Raw genomic sequence first — 24687 nt, forward strand, 5'->3', positions numbered from 1 at the left:
AGAAAGGTAACTAGGGTTAGGCTGGTGTGGACTCTGTAGTTAAATGGGTTGGCTTACAATTTCACTCCCCGCGCTCGTGACTTAAAATTTTCCTTCGCGCGCGCTCCTTCACAGTTTTGCTCTTTTTTTTCTACACGTCGATTGCTTCCAACTGACATGTGGGCCAGACAAAGGGCATGCACGACACATCATCAGGAGCCATCCATGACGGTCCAATCATGGATCAAGAAGTAAAAGGCTAGGCCTAGCTAGTCGATCCATGACAATTTCCATGACGGTCCCTCGATGTCCGTCATAAAGGCAGTACAATTGAGGCCCATGCACCACTTGCTAATATGTGACGATTTTCATGACAGTTTATAGGAACGTCACCACAAATTCGTCACAGATTAACAGGTTTCTTGTAGTGGTGGCTTCCTCGACCCTGAGTCACCGTAAACCCTAATGGTTAGGCTTAGGTGGCTTCATCAACCCTGAGTCACCGTAAATCCTAATGGTTAGGCTTAGGTGGCTCCGTCGACCCCGAGTCACCGTAAACCCTAATGGTTAGGCTTAGGTGGCTCCGTCGACCCCGAGTCACCGTAAACCCTAATGGTTAGGCTTAGGTGGCTCCGTCGACCCCGAGTCACCGTAAACCCTAATGGTTAGGCTTAGGTGGCTCCGTCGACCCCGAGTCACCGTAAACCCTAATGGTTAGGCTTAGGTGGCTCCGTCGACTCCGAGTCACCGTAAACCCTAATGGTTACACTAGTAGAAAACAGGGCTTGGTCCAGGCCGGGTCAGCCCATTAGTCCTGGTTCAGTCCAGAACCAGGACCAATGTGGGCATTGGTCCCGGTTCATGAGCCCAGGGGGCTGGCCGGGCCACGTGGGCCATTGGTCCCGGTTCATCTGGACCTTTTGGTCCCGGTTGGTGGGATGAACCGGGACCAATGGGCCTCGCTCCTGGCCCACCACCATTGGTCCCGGTTGGTGGCTTGAACCGGGACCAAAGGCTCCCCTTTAGTCCCGGCTCATGTCACCAACCGGGACCAATGAGGTGCCTATATATACCCCTCGCTCACGAACAGAGCACCCCAGTGCTCTGTTTTTCTCTGGCCGAGGGGGAGAGGGCTTGGTGGTGCTCTAGCTCACCTCCTATGCACACAAGGTGTTCGATGGAATGCCTGAGCCACACTACTTAAGCTTTCTCCTCTCCAAGCTCGACCTCCAAGCTCCATTTTCCATAATATTTGTCTAGGTTTAGCGGTCCGTCATGCCCCGTCCCCGTCTTCACCGCCGTCGATCACCCGCGCCGAGCTCATCGCCGGCACCACCGTGGTGAGCCTCTTGTTCTTATCTTCTTTCTGAAAGGAAAAATATTCTTACTTGTATGTTTACATAGATACTTGTATTATTTTCTTACTTTTATTATTGCATCTTATATAGTGCGATGGTTTTGGTATCCGCCCCCGTCGGCCCTCGTCCTGTCTATGATTCGGATGTGGTATATATATTATCTTTATAACTATTGGTTCATTTATTGTTTATGAAAATTATGCCGACCAACGTGACATAGATTTTATTTATGTAGGATGTATGTGAATCGGAAATGCCAACCGACCCTATTGTCGAGAGGTTAAATTTAGTTGAAGAAGAAAACAATTTGTTGAAGGAAAAAATAAAAAAAATTGAGGAGGAGAAGATGATATTGGAGTTTCATGTTGAGGATGTCGTCGATGATCACAAGATCAAGATGGATGCAATGCGCTTGAAGATTAGAAAGATTAGAAAATATGCCATTCATACCGAGGCTTGGTAGCCGTTGGATCAATTGTTACCTTGGTTGCGATTATGATCGCATTTGTTTTCGCATTGAAATGTTTTACATAGTTTCTATGTATGTTTTAATTAATTAGATGCTCTAGAGAGCTATATGTTGTTAGATGAGAACTATGTATGCACTTTGGTTTTAATGTGATGATGAACTTCTATTAATTTGGACACTTAATTATATATAATGCACGCAGATGAACCGGTAATGGATGTACGGTGACAGACACACCTGCGAGTACATTAAGGGCGTGCATGAGTTTCTCGATGCGGTTGAGGCAAACAAGCAGAATGGTTTTATGTGTTGTCCATGCACTGAATGTGGGAATACGAGGTCTTACTCTAATAGGAAAATCCTTCACTCCCACTTGCTTTACAAGGGTTTCATGACACACTATAATGTTTGGACGAGGCATGGAGAAATAGGGGTTATGATGGAAGACGGCAAAGAAGAAGAGTATGATGACAACTATGTGCCCCCTGAATACGGTGATGCTGCAACGGGGGGAGCTGGTGAAGATCAAGAGGAACCAGACGATGTGCCCAATGATGCTGCAACGGGTGAAGCTGTTGAAGATCAAGAGGAACCAGACGATGTGCCCGATGATGATGATCTCCGCCGGGTCATTGTCGATGCAAGGACGCAATGCGAAAGTCAAAAGGAGAAGCTGAAGTTCGATCGCATGTTAGAGGATCACAAAAAAAGGGTTATACCCCAATTGCGAAGATGGCAACACAATGCTCGGTACCGTACTGGAATTGCTGCAGTGGAAGGCAGAGAATGCTGTGGCTAACAAAGGATTTGAGAAGCTACTGAAAATATTGAAGAAGAAGCTTCCAAAGGATAACGAATTGCCCGACAGTACATACGCAGCAAAGAAGGTCGTATGCCCTCTAGGATTGGAGGTGGAGAAGATACATGCATGCCCTAATGACTGCATCCTCTACCGCGGTGCATACAAGGATCTGAACGCATGCCCGGTATGCGGTGCATTGCAGTATAAGATCAGACGAGATGACCCTGGTGATGTTGACGGCGAGCCCCCCAGGAAGAGGGTTCCTGCGAAGGTGGTGTGGTATACTCCTATAATACCACGGTTGAAACGTCTGTTCAGAAACAAAGAGCATGCCAAGTTGATGCGATGGCACAGTGAGAACCGAAAGAAAGATGGGAAGTTGAGAGCACCCGCTGATGGGTCGCAGTGGAGAAAAATCGAGAGAAAGTACTGGGATGAGTTTGCAAAGGACCCAAGGAATGTATGGTTTGCTTTAAGCGCGGATGGCATTAATCCTTTCGGGGAGCAGAGAAGCAATCACAGCACCTGGCCCGTGACTCTATGTATGTATAACCTTCCTCCTTGGATGTGCATGAAGCGGAAGTTCATTATGATGCCAGTTCTCATCCAAGGCCCTAAGCAACCCGGCAACGAAATTGATGTGTACCTAAGGCCATTAGTTGAAGAACTTTTACAGCTGTGGAATGGAAACGGTGTATGTACGTGGGATGAGCACAGACGGGAGGAATTTAACCTTAAGGCGTTGCTGTTCGTGACCATCAACGATTGGCCCGCTCTCAGTAACCTTTCAAGACAGACAAACAAAGGATACCATGCATGCACGCACTGTTTAGATGACACTGAAAGTATATACCTGGACAAATGCAGGAAGAATGTGTACCTGGGCCATCGTCGATTTCTTCCGACCAACCATCAATGTCAAAAGAAAGGCAAGCATTTCAAAGGCGAGGCAGATCACCGGAAGAAGCCCGCCATGCGTACCGGTGATCACGTACTTGCTATGGTCAATGATTTACACTACGTAATCTTTGGAAAGGGTCCCGGTGGACTAGCTGTTCCGAATGACGCTGAGGGACACGCACCCATGTGGAAGAAGAAATCTATATTTTGGGACCTACCCTACTGGAAAGACCTAGAGGTCCGCTCTTCAATCGACGTGATGCACGTGATGAAGAACCTTTGCGTGAACCTGCTAGGCTTCTTCGGCGTGTATGGGAAGACAAAAGATACACCTAAGGCACGGGAGGACCTACAATGTTTGCACGAAAAAGACGGCATGCCTCCGTAGCAGTATAAAGGTCCTGCCAGCTACGCTCTTACGGAAGAAGAGAAAGAAATCTTCTTTGAATGCCTGCTCAGTATTAAGGTCACGACTGGCTTCTCGTCGAATATAAAGGGAATAATAAATATGCCAGAGAACAAGTTTCAGAACCTAAAGTCTCATGACTGCCACGTGATTATGACGCAACTGCTTCCAGTTGCATTGAGGGGGCTTCTACCGGAAAACATCCGATTAGCCATTGTGAAGCTATGTGCATTCCTCAATGCAATCTCTCAGAAGGTGATCGATCCAGAAATCGTACCAAGGCTAAGGAGTGATGTGGTGCAATGTCTTGTCAGTTTCGAGCTGGTGGTCCCACCATCCTTCTTCAATATCATGACGCACGTCCTAGTTCATCTAGTCGACGAGATTGTCATCCTGGGACCGTATTTCTACACAATATGTTCCCCTTTGAGAGGTTCATGGGAGTCCTAAAGAAATATGTCCGTAACCGTGCTAGGCTAGAAGGAAGCATCTCCATGGGCCATCAAACAGAGGATGTTATCGGGTTTTGTGTTGACTTCATTCCTGGCCTTAAGAAGATAGGTCTCCCTAAATCGCGGTATGAGGGGAGACTGACTGGAAAAGGCACTCTTGGAAGAGACTCAATAATATGCAGGGATGGATATTCTTGGTCTCAAGCACACTACACAGTTCTACAGAACTCTACCTTGGTGACCCGTATGTGGATGGACACAAGAACAGTCTGCGCTCCAAACACCCGGAGCAGTGCGACGACTGGATTACATGTGAACACATCAGGACTTTCAGCAGTTGGTTGGAAACACGTCTCAGAGGTGACAACACTGTTTGTGATGAGTTGTACTTGTTGTCCAGGGGAACATCTTTGACTGTATTGACTTACAAAGGATACGAGATAAATGGGAATACATTTTACACGATCGCCCAAGATCAAAAGAGCACCAACCAAAACAGCGGTGTCCGCTTTGATGCAGCAACCGAGAGCGTAAAGGACACATATTATGGTTACATAGTGGACATATGGGAACTTGACTACGGACCTGATTTTAAGGTCCCTTTGTTTAAGTGCAAATGGGTCAATCTGTTAGGCGGCGGGGTACAGGTAGACCCACAGTACGAAATGACAACAGTGGATCTGGAAAATCTTGGGTACACTGACGAACCGTTCGTCCTAGCCAATGATGTGGCACAGGTTATCTATGTGAAGGACATGTCTACCAAACCGAGAAAAAGAAAAGGTAAGGAAGCGAATACATCATACGATGAGCCAAAGCGCCACATAGTTCTTTCAGGAAAAAGGGACATCCTGGGAGTGGACGGCAAGACAGACATGTCTGAAGATTATGAAAAGTTTCATGAAATTCCTCCCTTCAATGTCAAGGCTGACCCAAGCATCCTGATAAACAATGAAGATTATCCATGGTTACGGCGCAATAAGCAAATGACACAAGCGAAGAAAAAGTGAAGACTTTCTCCCGCAACTATTATGATGATACCATGCCAACTTTGTAACACACGAACATGCTACCATTGTCCGTTTTGTACATGCACATGCTATGTGGGTGAAATTATGATACCATTGCCAACTTTCAATTTTTTCAGAGTTCATTTGAAATGCTTTCATGTCTTATGGTTCGGCCCTCGTAATACCATGACCATTTTTCCCTGGCCCATGCCAACTTTTAACTTTCAACTTTCTAAAACTAATGGCACTAACAGAAAGTTTATAATTTTGCTCCTCGCCCCTGGCCCATGACCATTAGTCCCGGTTTGTGCCACAAACCGGGACTAAAGGGTTGGTCCTCGTTGCGGGCAGAGTTTAGTCGCACCTCGCCAACCGAAGGGGGCTCACACCGGTTTATAAGCCCTTCCCTCTCTGCCTTGTTGAGCACCTCTCAAAGTGAAAATAGATGCCCTAATAGAGAAAAGTTTAACCTAAATTCATAGTGAATTTCTCTGAAATTCATAGAAATTTACTAGGAATTTAGGTTGAATTTTCTCTATAAGCGCATCTATTCTCATTTTTTTAGTAAGTTAATCACAAACTTGTGATTCAAACAATTTTCAAAGAATTCAAATTTTAACTATTCAAATTTGAAAACTAATGGCACTAACAGAAAGTTTATAATTTTTCTAAAACTAATGGCACTAACAGAAAGTTTATAATTTTGCTAACCTAAAAGCAAACAGAATTAAAAATTAAAGCAAAAAACAAAAGAAAATAAATAATGCAAAAAACAAATCAAAAAACAGGAAAAAAAACTATTCCTATAGTAAAGTTAATCACAAAATAAAATAAATAAAGCAACAAAGAAAACAAAAAAAGTAAAAAAAGTGTTTTCAAATTTGAAAACTAATGGCACTAACAGAAAGTTTATAATTTTTCTAAAACTAAAAGCAAAAGGAATAAAAAAATAAAGCAAAAAACAAAAGAAAATAAATAATGCAGAAAACAAAACAAAAAACTGGAAAAAATAGCAACAATAAGTATTTTGTTGTAAGTAGAAACAAAATAAAATAAATAAAGCAACAAAGAAACAAAAAAACAAAAAAAGTGTTTTCAAATTTGAAAACTAATGGCATTAACAAAAAGTTTATAATTTTTCTAAAACTAAAAGCATAAAGAATTAAAAAAATAAAGCAAAAAACAAAAGAAAATAAATAAAGCAACAAAAAATAAAAAAAATGCCACCTACTGGGCCCCCACGGCCTGAATACGACTAGAAACCCATCCAAGGGCCAGGATTCAGGCCCGCAGGAGGCCCAGTAGGCCCACAGGTATTGCAGTGACAATTAGACCCGTAAGCCTGCAATGGAGAGGAGCTCGAGAGGGGTGCGGCAGTGGGGCTTATAAACACTGCGCACCCCTCTCAACTAGCGAGGTGGGACTAAACTTTCGACGCAGCAGCCGCACAAGGCCTTTGGTCCCGGTTGGTGGCACCAACCGGGACTAATGCCCACCTTTAGTCCCGGTTGCTACCACAAACCGGGACTAAAGGCTCTGCTATATAAGTCCACACTTAGGAAATTTTCGCCAACTACTCCATTCCCCATCGCCGACGCCGCCAGGCTGCTCGTCCTCCTCGTCGTCGTCGCCACGCCCTGCCCCATCCCCGCGTGCTTGCCGTCGTTGCGCCCTGCCCCGTCGCCGTCGCCGCGCCCTGTCGCTGTCGTCATCATCGCGCCCTCCTTCCCGTCGCCGGCCGCCCTGCCCCGAGCCCAGCCTCCTCGTCCCCGTCGCCGTGTGCCACCCCGAGCCCGCGGCCGTCCCCGTCGCCGTGTGCCACCCCGAGCCCGTCGTCCCCGTCACCGCGTGCCGCCCCGCGCACGCCGTCCCCGTCGCCGGCATCCCCGAGCCCGCCGTCCTCCTTCCCGTCGCTGGCCTCCTCTCCCCGTCGCCGCCCGCCCCCAGTGAGCTCCCCCCTTTCCCATCCCCGTCGCCGACGATGCCACCCATTGCCGCCGCTGCTCTCTGTTTATGGATATGGCTATATATGCATGTATTTTCTCTGTGTATATATGTTCATATATGCAAAAGTTACATTTTTAGAAAATCATCTATATATGTTCATATATGGAAAAGTTCTATATGAATGTGGCTATATGTATGTTCATGGAAAATAATTTTGCTCGATGATCTTTTTGTTCACGATGTTCATATAATTTTTTTCATGTATGTATAAATGTCGATATGAATTGTACCTATGATGTTTTTTTATTCATAGATGAATATGTATGTGGCTATGTATGTGTATGTGGCTATGTGAATATGCAAAGAAGAGGAGATGAAGAAGATGATATATTTTCTTATTCGTGGGTGTGTCGAGAGGGTCATCGATAACTTTAGTGAATTTTAGGTTATTTTCATTTTAGGTCATTTTAGGTCGTGGGTGTGTCGAGAGGGCGGCCAAGGGGTCGAGGGTCGTCGAACATGAGAGGGGGGATGATAGATGATGATGAGGGGGGGAGGGGGGACGTCGGACATTCATGAGAGAGGCGGGGAAGGGAAGAGGGAGAAGAAGAGGGGTCGAGAGGGGGTCTAGGGTCGCCGAGGGGTCGAGGGTCGTCGAACATGAGAGGAAGAAGAGGATAAAAAAAGAAGAGGAATAAGAAAAAAAAAGAGAAGAAAGAATAGAGGAGAAGATCTCCTCTATTCTTTCTTCTCCTCTTTTTTCTTCTTCTTCCTCTTTTTTTTATCGGGAACGAGGGTCGTCGAGGGTCGCCGAGCGGTAGAGGAAGAAGAGGATAAAAAAGAAGAGGAAAAAAAAAAGAGAGGAGGTCGACGGTCGAACGAGAGGGGGTCTAGGTCGCCGAGAGGGGAGAGGAAGACGAGGAGAAATAAATAAGAAGAAGAAAAAAGAAGAAAAAGAAGAGGAGAAGAAGAAAGGAATAGAGGAGAAGAAGAGAAAATAGATTTTCTTCTCTTTTCTCTTTCTTCTTCTCTCCTCTTTTTTTTCTTCTTCTTCCTCTTTATTTTATCGGGAACGAGGGTCGTCGAGGGTCGCCGAGCGGTAGAGGAGAAACCCTAAATAGAAAAGTATCGTGGGTGTGAGATACATGTGGCCGTCGGTGTCGGACACTACATCCACGTCCCACAAGTGACGTGGGCGTCGAAGCCCGCGCCACTTGTGGGAGGTGGATGTAGTGTCCGACACCGACGGCCACATGTATCTCACACCCACGATACTTGCTATTTAGGGTTTCCTCTACCGCTCGGCGACCCTCGACGACCCTCGTTCCCGATAAAAAAAGAGGAAGAAGAAGAAAAAAAGAGGAGAAGAAAGAATAGAGGAGTAAGAACTCCTCTATTCTTTCTTCTCCTCTTTTTTTTTCTTCTTTCTCTTCTTTTTTTGTCCTTGAAGCGTTGTCGAGGCCACCCCAAACCCTAGAGAAGCAGCGTTGAGGCCACCCCAAACCCTAGAGAAGCAGCGTCGAGGCCACCCCAAACCCTAGAGAAGCAGCGTCGAGGCCACCCCAAACCCTAGAGAAGCAGCGTCGAGGCCACTAATTAATATTAGTTCTACGTTTGCCACTAATGTATCCATCTGTCATGTTTGAATAATAATTGCCATGTTGTAAATATTTGTAGAAACTATGGACACCGCCCGAGACGAAGTACAAGAAGAGTTGTTGGGGGACATAATCGCACGAGGAAGTGATGTCGTCTGCTCGTTGTTTCTCAACGACACCGATGGTCTGGAAGTAGCTGGCTATGATTATGATGGCTCCGGTGACCTAATGCCGGTGCAAGAAGGAGACCGTGAGGACGGCTCCGGTGACCCAATGCCGGTGCAAGAAGGAGACCGTGATGACGTCTCCGGTGACCGAACCGAGTCCGGCCAGGTATATATATTAGTTGAGCTTCTGTTGACTAGCTAATTGATGCATTCATTGTTTTGGTATGTACACATATTAATTAAGTCTTTGTTCTTTTTTCTAGCCCTCCGGATCGAGCACAACATCGGTAAAGAGACGAGGCCCGAAGAAAAAGTTGAGCTTGGATGAAAAGTTTGAGATCATAGCAATCGCGCCCGACGGCTAACCGATTGAACCCCTCCAGACAAAGAGCGCATTTGTTGATCAGTGCGGGGTTTTGGTTAGGGACAAGATCCCGATCAGCATCCAGCAATGGTTAAAGCCGGCTACAGAAGACCCTGAGGTGTCTTATGTCAATGATATGCAGAAAAATGATCTTTGGACTGAGCTGAAGTCAAATTTCACCCTACCGCCAGAGGATGATCCAGAGAAGCCAGTTAAAGAGCAATTAATCAAGTCTTTTGCTCTTAAGAGGATGGCAGAACTATTCAGGAGGTGGAAGAAAGAGCTGAATAAGTTTGTCGAAAATAAAGAGACACCAGAATTCAAGGGTAGATATGAGAAGATCAGAGATCACTGGCCCGCATTTGTGGCCCACAAGACATCGGAAAAGAGTAAGAAGATGTCGGCGACAAACAAGCAAAATGCTGCGAAGAAGAAGCATCACCATTGCATGGGGTCAGGTGGCTACCTCGTAGCCCGGCCTAAGTGGGCCAAGACTGAGAATGATCTGGTTGATAAAGGGATCGAACCAGAGACAATTAACTGGCCAGACCGTTGCCGGACTTGGTTCTTCGGGGCTGGCGGAACCTTGGACCCTGTAACAGGGAAGTGCATTTGGACGAACGATCAAATGGACATACCAGTCAGGAAGCTTCAGCAGTATATCGAAGCAGCGCAGCAAGGGACGTTCTTTCCAGACAGAGAGAACGACGAGCTCACAATGGCCCTCGGGAATCCTGAGCACCCTGGACGGACACGAGGCACGCCAGGCTCCATTCCGTGGAAGGTTGGGTTTCCGGACGTAGGCGGTTACAAATCCCATGAGAGGAGGAAAAAATTGCAGCAGACCCAAATACAGGCACTGCAAGCAAGGGTACAAGCGATAGAGGAACGAGAAGCAAATCGCAGCAAACGTACTACCGAAGCTTCCCCCGAAGCTACCCCGCCATCTCAACGGAGAAGCAGCGTGGCTTCCAGCGAGCTGCTTCAGCCGGAGCATGCCTTGACGGCTCCTGCCAGCTATCCCGTGGATGCTATCACGGAGTCTCAAAATTGCCACCTTATGACGCAATGGATGAATTTGAAGGGTCAAGGCGGCTGTTGGCTCTGTTTATCCTACTGAACTCGGCGCAACTTTTCACTGCCGGCCGATTCCAGAAGGATATGCTAGGGTGATGGTGGATGAAATAACGGAGGGATTTGAGGACCTCCAGCTTGACCACCCTACCAGTGAAGGGGAGACTAGGCTGGGGTCTGCTCTGAAGACTCCATGCCTATGGCGGAAGGAGCTCATCAACCTTCTGAACTAGACGCCTCCGCCTCCTCCTCCTCCTCCGGCAAGTCAGGGCACTCCGCCTCCTCCACCGCCTCCTCCTCCGGCGAGTCAGGGCACTCTGCCTCCTCCACCTCCTCCTCCTCCGGCGAGTGACGATCAGGGCACTCGACTGGCTCCTTCTCCAGTGCGTGGCGGCACTCCGCCTCCTTCTCTGCCTGCGCCGACGCGCCCGAGCAGCCAGCCTCCTCCTTCTCCGCCTCGTCAGCAAGGGCGGAAGAGACCTGCCGCCACTCCGGCTGCTCCGGCGCGTCGTAGTCCTTCTCCTCCGCCTCGTAAGCAAGTAAAGAAGACAACCACTCCGTCTGCTTTGCCGGCGTCTAGCAGTACAGCCAGAGGCGGGAGGAAATACAGATTTGGTCCTTCTCTGAAGACTCCAGAGAAATTACCATACGAGAGGATCCCGGAGGAGAACGCCGAGATTGCATGAGAAGAAGTGAGGAACTACTTTGAAGGGGTGAAAGCAAAGAAACATCCACTTCTGAAGGAGAAGATAGATCCGGTGAAAGCGAAGCGCACTCTGGCTGCCCTGACAAAACCACCCAAGCCTTCGCCGAAAGGAAACTATGAGCGCATTATTGGAAAGGAATTTGCCGAAGCGGAGCGGTCGGGAAGTACTGTCAGTGATCAAAGGCTGAAAGAACGACGAGCTGGGAAACAAATTGCCCAGCTCGGCGAACAAGCGAAGCAATCATGCCCCCCGCTCAAGGTGCCTAGCGACAACGTCGCTAATGATCCGAGGATGGTGCCCGGTTATAGCAATCTTGGCGATTACCTGCCCGACGATGTACATTATGATTTCATGGAGGTGCAGATACAAAGATACGAGTACGGGAAGCCTCTCGTCAAAGATGAAAGATCTCTATCAATGATGATGAGAAGATTGCATGATTGGTACTTGAAAATCTGCAGAGACTCTGGGGGGAGGAGTACTTTGTATGTGAAAGTTAAAAAGGAGCATGGCCTCGTTGGAATTGAACTGTTGACTGTTCCATTTGAGGAGTTCTTTCAGTTTTTCAATCAATTGGCCCTCGATAAAACAACGGCCGCCTGCTACTGTCTGTAAGTAGTACTACTTCTGTCATTAAGTCTCTCTATATAGCTCAGCTCTTTCATTGCATGTATTTATAATCATCCTCAATATATTATGCAGATTGAAGATCGCCGAATTGAAGAAAAGACAAGTCGGTGATATTGGGTTCATTAACACATATCTCATAGATGCAACTCAGGTTAAATTTCATGCCGCAGATACCGAGGCCAACTTGCTACGATCGTTGGTAATAAATGAAAACAAAGATATAATACTCTTTTCTTACAACTTCAAGTGAGTGTTACTGTCTTGTGCATATTCGGTTTCCCTTATATATTAGTCAAGGTTATAGTAATGTAATTGATGAGTTATGCATGCGTGTGCAGTTACCACTATATTCTCCTAGAGATTAAGCTTGAGCAGGGACTAGTAACCGTCTTAGACTCAAGACAAAAAGATCCCCAGGACTATGCAGACATGACTCAAATGCTCGAGAAGTAAGTTAAATCGATCATTATCCACCATATCAGCAACTTTGTTCATTTCCTGATGTATCAAGTAATTGTTTTCTTTGTCTGGCAGGGTTTGGAAAAAATTCTCCAAAAAAGCTCCAGGACTCCCGAAGAAGCTGCAATTTAGACACCCGAAAGTAAGTACTATAGTAGCATGTTCCGTGCATCTCATATTGATTCAAGCGCTAGTTTCATCAATACCATTTGGCATTCTTGCTTATCAGTTTGATTGACCTCTATTTCTTGTAAAGTGGTTGTGGCAGGAACAAGGGAATGATTTCTGTGGATACTACGTTTGCGAGTCCATCCGCCACACGACCTGTGAGCGAGGCTACACTGACGAACAATATGAAGTACGTAAATAACAACATTCACAATTTTATTTTATTACCATCATTTGGGTTGAGTTTCATTCATTCATATATATATATATATATATATATATATATATATGTATGTATTGACCCCCTTCTTCAAATTAGATGTTTCGGAAGCGGGATGAACTCCTAGCACCAGCTCGCATGCGAGCAATTCAAGAGGAATTGGCGGCATTCTTTCTTGACCACGTGATCGCTGAAGACGGAGAATACTATGTGGACCATGAGTCCGTATGATTATATTTGTAAGAGATAATTATTGTATATATGTAGCCGGTAGTGTCGGATAGATATACGAGAACTTGTTGTTCGACCAATCTCTCGGAGAAGGAGAGGTGGTCGATATCACTTCTCTCTGTATGCATATATGTTCATGACGATCTTCTGTTTCCTTCGTTTGCTTACTAGCTAGCTAGCGTGTCTAGTCCTCTCTATACGTATGTATAGTACATAGCGTCGACCAAGCACGGACATAAGAGAGGACACTTCTCTCTATTAATTATAGCTAGCTAACACAATATATGAAACACCTAAATTAACCCTCCAAAACCCCCAACCCCCCCCCCTTCAAAAAAACAAAAACCCCAGCCACAGAAATGCTGACGCGTGGATGCCTATTGGTCCCGGTTGGTGCCACCAACCGGGACCAAAGGGTCTCCTGCCTGGGCTCCGCGCACATGCCACGTGGAGGCCCATCTGTCCCGGTTCTGGATTGAACCGGGACTAAAGGGACAGGGCATTAGTACCGACCCTTTAGTCCCGGTTCAGGAACCGGGACAAAAGGCTCTTACGAACCGGGACAACAGGCCCTTTTTCTACCAGTGTTAGGCTTAGGTGGCTTCCTCGACCCCGAGTCACCGTAAACCCTAATGGTTAGGCTTAGGTGGCTCCGTCGACCCCGAGTCACCGTAAACCCTAATGGTTAGGCTTAGGTGGCTTCCTCGACCCCGAGTCACCGTAAACCCTAATGGTTAGGCTTAGGTGGCTTCCTCGACCCCGAGTCACCGTAAACCCTAATGGTTAGGCTTAGGTGGCCCCGTCGACCCCGAGTCACTGTAAACCCTAATGGTTAGGCTTAGGTGGCCCCGTCGACCCCGAGTCACCGTAAACCCTAATGGTTAGGCTTAGGTGGCCCCGTCGACCCCGAGTCACCGTAAACCCTAATGGTTAGGCTTAGGTGGCTCCGTCGACCCCGAGTCACCATAAACCCTAATGGTTAGGCTTAGGTGGCTTCCTCGACCCCGAGTCACCGTAAACCCTAATGGTTAGGCTTAGGTGGCCCCGTCGACCCCAAGTCACCGTAAACCCTAATGGTTAGGCTTAGGTGGCTTCATCGACCCCGAGTCACCGTAAACCCTAATGGTTAGGCTTATGTGGCTTCATCGACCCCGAGTCACCGTAAACCCTAATGGTTAGGCTTAGGTGGCTTCATCGACCCCGAGGCACCGTAAACCCATCTGCTTAGGTTTAGGTTGGTTCATCCACATGACCAAATAGCAAAACAATAACATTAACGTATGAACATAAACCATCAACTATTCCACCCAAATGGCATCAATCTATGAATCATCAAGTTATCCACCCAAGTGGCATAAATCCATGAACCATTAAGTTATCCCCAACAGAACCATCAAGATATCCATTGGCATCAGCACAAGTTGCTTTAGTGGCATCAAACTCTAAATAATACACATGTAGCATGAGCACAAGTTGTTGATGTGTCATCAAAGCAAAATAAAGCATAATGTATCATCAGCAAAGTTGCTTGCAGTGGCATCAAACCAAAATATTGCTACAATGTATCATCAACACAAGTTGCTACAATGGCATCAAACCAAAATAAAGCACATTGTAGCAGCAACACAAGTTATTGGAGTTTGCATCACCTTCTGCCACCTCTACTAGCATTGAACCAGGCCATCCATCCAGTGTGTGTGCCATCAGTTGGTGGAGGAGCACTAGAAGTTGAGGCACCATGCTGCCTTGGGGCAGAGAAAGGCCTTGAAGAATGAGCACCTCTCCCAGCAGAAGATTGAGCACTAGAAGATGCTCTTCCAGATCCTCTTCCACCACCAGACCTTCTTCCAGCACCTCTACCAGCACCACTTCCACCACCTCTACCAGCAGCACTTCCAGTTCCTCCTCCAGCTGGAGCAGCTCTTGGTGTTGGTGCAGGAGCTCTAGTTGTTGGTGCAGAAGCTGTAGTTGTTGGTGGTGCAGGAGCTCTAGGTGTTGCTGAAGCAGCTCTAGGTGTTGCTGCAGGCCACTACAAGAGATCGGGCCTACTATGACGAGACACAAAATGTCATCGAATAGCTATTAACGTCACAAATTACCCCTAAGTGACATTTTATGGGTGTCACAAGGATCGTCACGGAATCCCCGTCACAGATTACTCCTAGTGACGGCGGGCGCAAAATAACGTCACTGGATATAGGACCTTCAGTGACGTTCTCTAGAACATCATCAAGTTGTTACTTTTGTGACAGTCGATTAATGTCACATGCTACGAGAAAAAATTCCATATTGCACCATATTCAGTGATGTAGGAACGTCACAAATTCATGCCACGTCAACACCCAAGCAGACTATCCCACAGTTAGCGTCATTAATTTCATTATTGGTGAAGATGACACCACATATATTTGATTTATTTTGAATTTAAATTATGACAAATGATTAAATCCACCATAATCCAAATGCATATGACAATAATTATTTAATTCATGAGATTATATAAATATAAGTTAAGATCCAAATCACATCATAAATTTATGATATTATATATTTAATCGTCTCAGCCAATTCGTCCTCTTGTGTTTCATAGTAAAAATTAACACTGACTCACGAGTTTGACAGAAGAATAGACAAGTTGAAAAGCAATATTTAGATAAGTAAAGACCACATGTGTTATCCTGATGATTGCAATGTATGATTCAACAACTATCTTTCCATCGCAAAAGGATGGCCTTCATGCACCATTAAGTTTGGATTAGGACTGCTAAGTTGCTTGCTAAGTTGCTTGAGCCTTAAGAGAAAACCAATCAGGATATCCGTCTCTTGTTGCTTCTTTTGCCAGGCTTCATTCTTCTCTTGCTCGATCTTCTTCACATCTTCCAATTATTCGTGTTGCTTCCTCTACACCTCTTCAAATGCTCTCACTTGTGCTTCAAGTCTCACCACTAACTCCTCTCAGTGCCTATAAATTGACAAAACATAACAATGTTGCATCTTGATGAGATGAAAACAGACAAGATAAAAAGGTGAGAGTATCACTAAGAAGCTTACAATCTATCAAAATGTGAATGTAAAATAGAGAGGTGCATTATTAAATGTGAAGGCAAACATATGGATGGGCAAATGAAACAGTAAACTGAAGAATAACTTATAATGGTAAAAAACATGCATAACTAAGAGATAAATTTCATTTAACATTCTGAAAAGGAGCAAGCATCACCGATAAGATATCAAGTTAGTAACCTAGGCAAGAAGCAACTATGCTTGGACAACAACTTTTAGATCAAACTCAACCAACCTATATCATTCTACTAAAAAGCAAGCATATAAACCAATCAACAAATCATACTAGATTTCAGGATTAGAAACCATGCATTACAATCTTATTCTCATGCCTTTGTGTTGTAGCAGCAAAAACCATGTATTTCTCATTACAAGAATTATTATTTTTATGTTACTTTGGATTATTGGATTTGGATCAAACCATATATAAACAGCGAAGCACTCCTCAGTTTGTTACAAGAACTGAAGACAAATGTCTTATTCACAAGTATTTGTGTATGCATTTTCTTACTATCATGAGGGCACTATGCACAGGCAGAAAAGCATGAAAAAAATAAACAACAAGAACACAACAAGAAACAAGACAAGTACCTGTCATTTGCATCTCTCGCCTCTCTATCCTTTTGCTCAATTCTTTCTTCTAGAACTCAGATCCTTGCTGATGAATTAGAGTTCCCAAATCTCCCGGATCTTGATGCATAACTCATGCTAGAAAGGAAGGTGCTATGGGCGTTTTCTTCCTTTAGAACTTCAGCCACAATCATTGAATCAAACACTGGTTGTCACTTCTGATTGTGTTTCCCTTTTCTTTTCCATTGCATTCTATTGTATAAAGGAAAACATTGATGCTCAAGTAAGGCAAAGTTCATATGATGGATACACTCGATCAATATGAGAATCATTTCAAGTCAAAAACAATAAAGGAAGAAATCTTACATAAGCTAGATGTGTCGGCTCGCTCATGCTGTTAGTATGGGTCTCTTTGAAAAACTCAATGGGACTTGGCTCCTGATTATTATACTTGCCGTTTTCCTATATATGAAAATCTAACATTACCACTCCATACATACTGACAAGATCCGATAGACATAGGACTAGAAGTAAGGTATTTGGAATGCTTACAATTTTGCTGAAAGTGGAAACATAAGACCTAATTAAAGCCAGTGAATGCACACTGATGTACACATTATTCAAGATGTAAGTCCACACGATATATTACCATTGCTTTGGACATAGCAAGAGTGGCTTCCTCTTCATCTCTCAAAGCCCCTTCCTAGAGCTTACATGAATATAATAAAGTAGATAAGTTAGGATGCAAGCACGGGATGCACTAATATCGTGTATAACTAATTGTTAAAGTGAAACTAATGGAAAACATTTACTCTTACTTGCACTATGAGTAAGCATATGGATGGAGGAGTACTTGTAACGTAACTGACTGATTTAGCTATTACAAGTTGGCTTCGCATTGGTGGTAGACAAAAAGAAACTAGATTGTGTAAAACAGTCATAACTCGTAAGCAGGCAGCAGTGCCAACAAGAAGTTCATGTCAGAATGTATAAATACAAAATGAAGATCTCACGCATTGGGATCTAACAAGTAAACAAATCAACATGCATGGTGCAGCTGGGTCACAGTCAGGGAGAAGCAGCCAGCAAGCCAATAAAAACAAGACTAGAATGTTCAGAATAAAAAAAACAGCAAAAATATATGATTACCGGAGCTACTGGCATGGTTTAGAAACCAGAAAGTTTACTACTATTTCAGAATTAAGGCTCGATGGATGGTGTTGTATGTTTGCAAAGTAGGAGCAGGTTGATTTTACCCAGCTTAGTATGTCAGCTTAGTATGGCATAGTTTAGAAACCGGAAAGTTTTACTGCTATTTCAGAATTAAGGCTCGATGGATGGTGTTGTATGTTTGCAAAGTAGGAGCAGGTTGATTTTACCCAGCTTAGTATGTCAGAATATAGTAAAAAAACTAAAGTTTACCATGTATCTGCTTTTATCAAGTTCTGGGCGTACTGAAAATGCTTGTGGGCTTCAGACGCTTAACATCATGGGTAGCTAAATTAGGAGAGGCATGTCAAAGGTTAAGTTTAGTTCTCTTTTGACTAGTACTGTAGACAAAAGTACACTGATACAGAGCTATACATCTCCTTAAGGAGTCAAAATCAAGTGCAGTCTCAGTCTTTATTCAGTTTTGACAGCACTAGTTAAGGACTATTTATGGGACAACAGAACCACAAACATAGAATTCAGTTTCACGTTTTAACATAGATAAAGTGGTTGCATCAAGAAGCTAGTTTATCCTGACATATAGATACAGGGATACAAGGATGCACTGCTTCCTACTTGTAATTAGTTCTCCTTTTATATGCTGCATACTTTAGTTCATGTGTTTATGTTCATCTGATTATGACACCATACAGCGATCAAGAGCATCTAGTTTTATTCATTACAGCAGGGTACAACCATCAGATGGTTAACATATAATTTTCTTCTGAATGCAAGAGTAGCCATACAAGCACATGGAAGCAAAAGAAATCTCCCAGCTAAGGCCACACATCTCATACCTAACTGAACTTTTCCATAACGGCTAACAGTGCTACAGTAGCATATATTCAGGTTCATCCCTTTTGACAATAGCAGGCTATAACAAATGCAAAACCATGGTCACTATTGCGGTTTTGCACACGGACCTATTAATAGGATATCAAGTAAAGTTATCTAGCAGGAGGTTCAGGCTTTTTAACATCGCAGGCTGTAGCAAATCCTAATTGCAGAGAAGGGCGAGGTGATTAGTACTAGTATGCATGAAACCTAATCATTGAACGCCAAGGGGTGGCTGGATGAGGAGGGCGGCATGAGGAAATCACCGAAAAGTCGTCGGTCGCTGGGGAAAAGAGAGCCGGGTGCTCACTGGGCGGGTTGATGCGGTGGGTCCAACCTCGGCGGCGGGGCAGCCTCTTTCAATCTGGCGTCACGGGTCGCTGCAGTTGGGGGAGAAGAGGGCCGGGTGCTCGCGGGGCTGGATGTTTGGGTGGATCCGAGCTCGGCCTGTAGGGCGACCTCCCCCGATCTGCCGCCGCCAGTCGTTCCAATCGGGGCTGTAATCTTGGGGAGAAGAGAGCCGGTTGAATCGGGGCAGAAGAAAGATGCGGGGTAGGCAGTGGCTCTTCGCGGGTGAAAAAGGAGGAATTTGGCTGGGTCCTTGACCAGTGGGGACACAGTGTACACGAGGAATGATTTATTTTCAGTATTTATCTTCCACTCTAATACCATGTAATTCATTTACTTCGAAATAAATATCAAATTATTATTAGAAAAAAGGAAATCTTATATAAACATTATGATTCAGTATTTTCCATGTAGTTTTTTTAGATAATTGTAAATAAATATGCCGAAACTTGTACACAATGGTCTTAAATATGTTTTTCTCACCCACAAGGATTCCTGCGGCATCGATCCCGACCACAACGGAATTGGTGGTTTGATTTTGATCGGAATCCAACGACAAAGAAATCATTTGTATCTGTTGTAGAACTGGATGGTTCGTCATATAGATAAATCATTTAAAAAATTAGATAGAACGAAACAACGTCACCTCACGCGTGCCCCATTCAAGTTGTTTGCCCAACAACTATCTATTTACATATAAGAATAAAAATAAGATTTTCCATCTACTCTCATCTTTCCATTTTAATTTTTTACATAGAGCGAAACGACATTACCTTATGAGCGCCCAATTGAAGTTTTCAACACATCCACTACCTATTTATTCCAGATATAAGAACAAAATAGCTATGTTAAAAATATATGCTTTTTCCATTGCCCGTTCACTCTCTTATTTCCATTTCTATTTTGAGATAAACAACATCAGATCACAAATGCCCGATTAAAGTTTCTTGCCGAGTCACTACCTATTTATATTAGAAAGAACAAAATAACCATCTCAGAAAAAAGAGAAAACAGACCAAGGTTTTCAATTTATAAAAAATAATAAAATATATGTCTTGCATGGCTACTACCTACTTATATTTTATTTGCGGGATACTACCTACTTATATTAGATAGAACAAAATAATTACAACGCTAAATAGCCTTTGAAAAATTATGGAGAGTACCACTACCAAAACTAATGCATGGGTCCTACCTCTCAATAACCCTTGGACTAGCTATGGCGGGTCCCACTGCTAGACATTACATGACAAAAAAATGATCACCACACATTCGTAGTATTCGGTGACACTGGCAAATCCGTCATGAAAATACCATATTGTCACAGAAATTGGCAGCCAGGTGTGCTCAGACACTGAGGCAATTAGGTGACGTTTATCGTCACCGATTTGCGGTAATCGGTGACATTGTCCACCATCGTCATGAGGCTTTTCGTCACGGTATGTCAATTTTGTTGTAGTGAGGAGTTGTAGGAGCAACACCTCTTCCTTGTGAATTCCTTGCAGTAGGCTTGGAAAACAATTCAAAGGAAACACACTTAATAATTCTAAAAGTAAAAAATGCACAAGGGAGAAAGGTAATTTACATAAACAACAAACTGAAGAAGTAGTTCAAAGGGGCTTACCACATATTTGTTCTTTCTTAAGGCCAACTCAGGTTTCAACTGTTTAAGGCAACTTGTGTATTTATGCCCTTGCAATCCACAATTGCTACAAGTAATTGTCCCCATTCTTGAGGTGGACTTTGGCTTTGGAACTTCAAATTTTCCCTTTATCATCTTCTCTTTCCTTCTTCCTTTCTTGATTTTAAATGCTGGTGGTTCTATGTCTGGACCTTGGGTCTTTGTCCAGTCATGCTCACCAGGGACAGGATATATCATAGGTTCATATGCTGCCAAGTAATATGGTTTCTTGAAAATTTTGCTTACAAAGTCCTCTGAAAACCTTTTTGCCTTGTTAATTGCTGAGATGGCATGGTTACATGGGATGCCACTGAGGTCCCAGTTTCTGCAACCACAGGTTTCAAGTTCCAAATTTACAACATGTGTTTGCTCCCCACTAGTTACTTGCCACAAGTTAACACCTGCTTGAATGGGTTTGCAGTACCTGGCCCTTTCCTTTTCACTCTCCAACTTCTCACTGTAATGTGGTGTGATCTCCCATCTAGCCTCCTTTCCACTCTCTCTATTCCTATGTCACCTGACCATCTGCTTATCCTTTATGCCATCACGCATAGTTCTTATTGGTTTTTTCCTATGATCTAGGATGTACTTGTTGAACACCTCACACAAATTGTTGACAACTAAGTCAGTCTTGCAATTTGTGTCAAATGCATGCCTAGCCCAGGTATTCTTGGGTATTGCACTAAGCCACTGCCAAGCTTGCTCACTCTCAGCTTTGAGATCATCCATTGCTTTATTAAATTTGTGTTGATTATATGCATAACTGGCATTATCCATGCACTTCTTAAGGTCTTCCCCCCTAAAGCCAGCATTTTGGAAGTTTTCCTATATGTGTCTTAAGCAGAATCTTTGATTACTGTTAGGAAGAACTTTACTCACTGCATACAGTAGCCCCTGGTGCACACAATTTAAATAGCTAAGCTACTGTGTAATACACATGTCAACACATATTTAGCAGGCAATGCAAGGTGGATAGACATACCTTCTGTCTGTCTGACATTATAGTATATGGACCATACTGTCCAACTTCTCCTCCAAGACAAATCTTCAGTTGGTGTAGAAACCAGCACCAGTTTGCTTTGTCCTCTTGTCCAACAATGCCAAATGCCAGTGGGTATATATTGTTATTGCCATCACTACCAGTGGCAGCAAGGATTTGTGCACCAGTGGTCAGCTTGATAAAACATCCATCAACACCTAAAACATGATGTAAACATAACATGTTAAATGCATTTATATGTGAAAGCTATTGAAACTAAAAAAATCAAAGTAGTGCACAAGCTAAAATGAACTAACCAATGAATGGTCTACACCCCTGTAGAAATCCCTCCCTTGCTCCATTGATGCAGTAAAACATTGCATGGAATCTGGGTCCTGGATGTGGGATTTTTTGAGTGGGTGCTGAAGTTACAGTGGTGACTACAACCCTACTCCTAGGGTTTGTATCCATGACAGTCTGAGCATAGTCTCTCAGCCTTGGGTATTGCTTCCTATGATCTCCCAACACAGCCTCAACAGCTAGGTTTTTTGCCCTATATGCCATTGCCTTGGGCACATCCACACCATAATTTTCCATGCAGGCATTAATAAGTGTATGTATGCTAGTACTGACATCAGATCTGAATAGTGGCTCATATTGCTTTGCAAGCCACTTGGCACTTACCCTGCTTGTTCCAGTAGAACTAGGGCAAGTGTGTTGTAATCTCATCTTCTTAGTTGCAAAAGTGTTTTCCCCTTTTATAACAGCTGCCACAATGCAGAACTTGCATTGTGAATTCTTGCAATGCACAATGATCCTCTGATCTGAGTTCCTGTGATACTTGAAGTCTCTGCACTGAGTGATGTGCAGGCTCAACAAAGCATCTCTGAATTGATGTTGATCTCTGAAACACATTTGCAGTTGTAGTTGTTGGTGTGGTTGCTCCAAATCCTCATTGTACCATACTCTAGGTGGCCTCTTCTTTGCCCTGCTCTTCCTTTTTTCAGGTAGCACAAATGCTAATGGCTGAAACCCATCATCTTCACTGTCCTTAAGTAAACCATTATCTTCTTCATCTGATGATGGTTTCCAATCAGGTTGCACTTCTTCTAAAACACTGGAATGTGACCTTGTTGTTGGTCCCCTCCTTACTTGCAGCTTCTGCTTCTTCTTTGCTGGCACAGATATTTTTTCTTCCTCTTCTTGAACAATAGGCTCATCATCCTCCAACTCAAATAATTCCTCTACCTCTGTGTCACCCTCATAATGCACTGGTTCTTCCTCCTCTGTTTCTTCTTCTGATTCTTCTTCCTCTGTTTCTTCCTCATTTTGTTCTTGTACTTCTTCCTCTTCCTCTTCTGGTTCTCTCTGTCTGTTTCCCTCTTCCATCTCCATGTCTTCAGCATCATTCATTTCCTCATTATAGTTAGGCCTTAAATCCCCCATATAATAAGGGTTAGTGTCACTGTCATATTGCCCTTCAGATGAAGATGCATAACTGGCATCATAGCCATCTTGTTCTTCTTCCACAACTTCTTTTAACTTTGGATTTACAACACTCCTGCTCTCTTGTGTTAAAATAGCAGGGCCTACAGGTGCAATAGAGCAGCTACTCTGACGTTCATAAGCAACACCTTGCTAATCAACAGCATAAACAGGAGGATCAGCCAGATCATAAACCACAGGCTCAGAATAAACAATAGGATCTAAATTTTGCTTCTCTGCAAAACCCTTCTGTGCTACACTAACAGCTGGTGGACAAGCCCTAAATAACAAATTAAGCACCAAACTCTCCTCATTCTGCCTCTTGATCAACTATAGTTTAACATTACTATCAACCAATTCCAAACCCTGCTCTCCTGGGGTCTCCATGTAAAACAGCAGTGAATCATCAATACTAAAGCCTTGTGTTTCCATCAAAGCAACCATATTCAGATATGTCACATCTGAACAGCTTAACTTCCTCTCTAACAGATCATTATTGTCAAAATGGATCCTAACATTCCATATGTCTTCATATAAACTACAATTCACATGCAATTTGCCTAATCAGTACACTATAACCCTAATTACAAATTAAATGAGAACAAAAAAAGAGAGAAAACTTACAGGACACCACCGAAGCCGTGGGTCAGCTCGTGGCTACAGCTAGGGTTCGCCACCCATTGTTGTGCCAGCCGTACCCGCTGCTCCATGGACAGTGCGGGCTCCATGAACTCGTCGTCGTCGCTGGAATACGAGTCAGAGCTCGAGTAGTTGTCGCCGCCCTCGATTGGAGATCTCTCGTCGATTTCTCCTGCCGCGCAGCTGTCGAAGAGGGGATTGTTTGCGCCGCCGCCATCGCCGTTGCCGCCACCGCCGCTGCCGCCACCACCGCCCGGGGTCGCCGCCGCCATCGCAGTACAGATGTGCGGTGGAGCTAGGGTTCGTCGACGAAAAGAGGAACAGAGGAAAGGAGAGAGAGACAGAGCACGGGCCGGTCCGGTTCGAGCCGGACCGCACCTATCGAGCGAGCGGGCGGGTACCGATTCGCCAGCGTGGCAGCTGACGCGCGGGCCCGGGCAGTCAGTTCCAGCGTCAATACGTAGAAATACGAGGTTTAGCCCGATTCGCAACGGCTCGACTCAAACATGGTACTGACACGTAAAAAATTTCAAAAATGGTATCAATTCGCCACCACCGCCCCAAATGTGGTACTATCGTGTAATTAACTCCATCATCGATGGAGGGAGTGGACGTACGTACGTACATGTAGCCGTAAGCTAATCTCAAAAAAGAAAAAGTAGTCCACTTTTTTGCATGGTAGTAGTAATAAGCTAGCTTTTATTTGAGGGGATAGTAATAAGCGAGCTAATCACGCATTCATGAAGCAGATATCAGCAGTGTACGTACGTAGGTGTAATTAAGTTGTGTGTACTTTTTTTGCATTTTATAATGTGAGACACGTACGGATGCATGTACACGTCAATTTGGTGGATCGAATCGAAAAGAAAATTAATTAGATTGGATTGAGGGAATTAAATGGACCCGTTAATGAATGAATATCCTGATGCGCTTGTAAA

At 44.3% G+C, this 24687-nt stretch overlaps 1 long non-coding RNA gene across 4 annotated transcripts; it reads right to left on the reverse strand.

Moving 5' to 3' along the window:
- Positions 1-15463: 15463 nt before the first annotated feature.
- LOC125507303 lies at positions 15464-19209 on the reverse strand. 4 transcript variants are annotated; one of them, XR_007282856.1, is made up of 5 exons: positions 18884-19209; positions 17127-17277; positions 16941-17036; positions 16596-16826; positions 15464-15903 (listed from the first exon to the last, which is right to left on the reverse strand). It is a non-coding gene; the product is annotated as an uncharacterized LOC125507303 (long non-coding RNA). The 4 variants fall into 4 exon arrangements; XR_007282855.1 differs by having other exon boundaries at positions 17224-17283; XR_007282854.1 differs by having other exon boundaries at positions 17127-17283.
- Positions 19210-24687: the final 5478 nt, after the last annotated feature.

The sequence above is a fragment of the Triticum urartu genome, chromosome 5 (genome assembly GCF_003073215.2).
Source record: "Triticum urartu cultivar G1812 chromosome 5, Tu2.1, whole genome shotgun sequence".
NCBI classification, from domain to species: domain Eukaryota; kingdom Viridiplantae; phylum Streptophyta; class Magnoliopsida; order Poales; family Poaceae; genus Triticum; species Triticum urartu.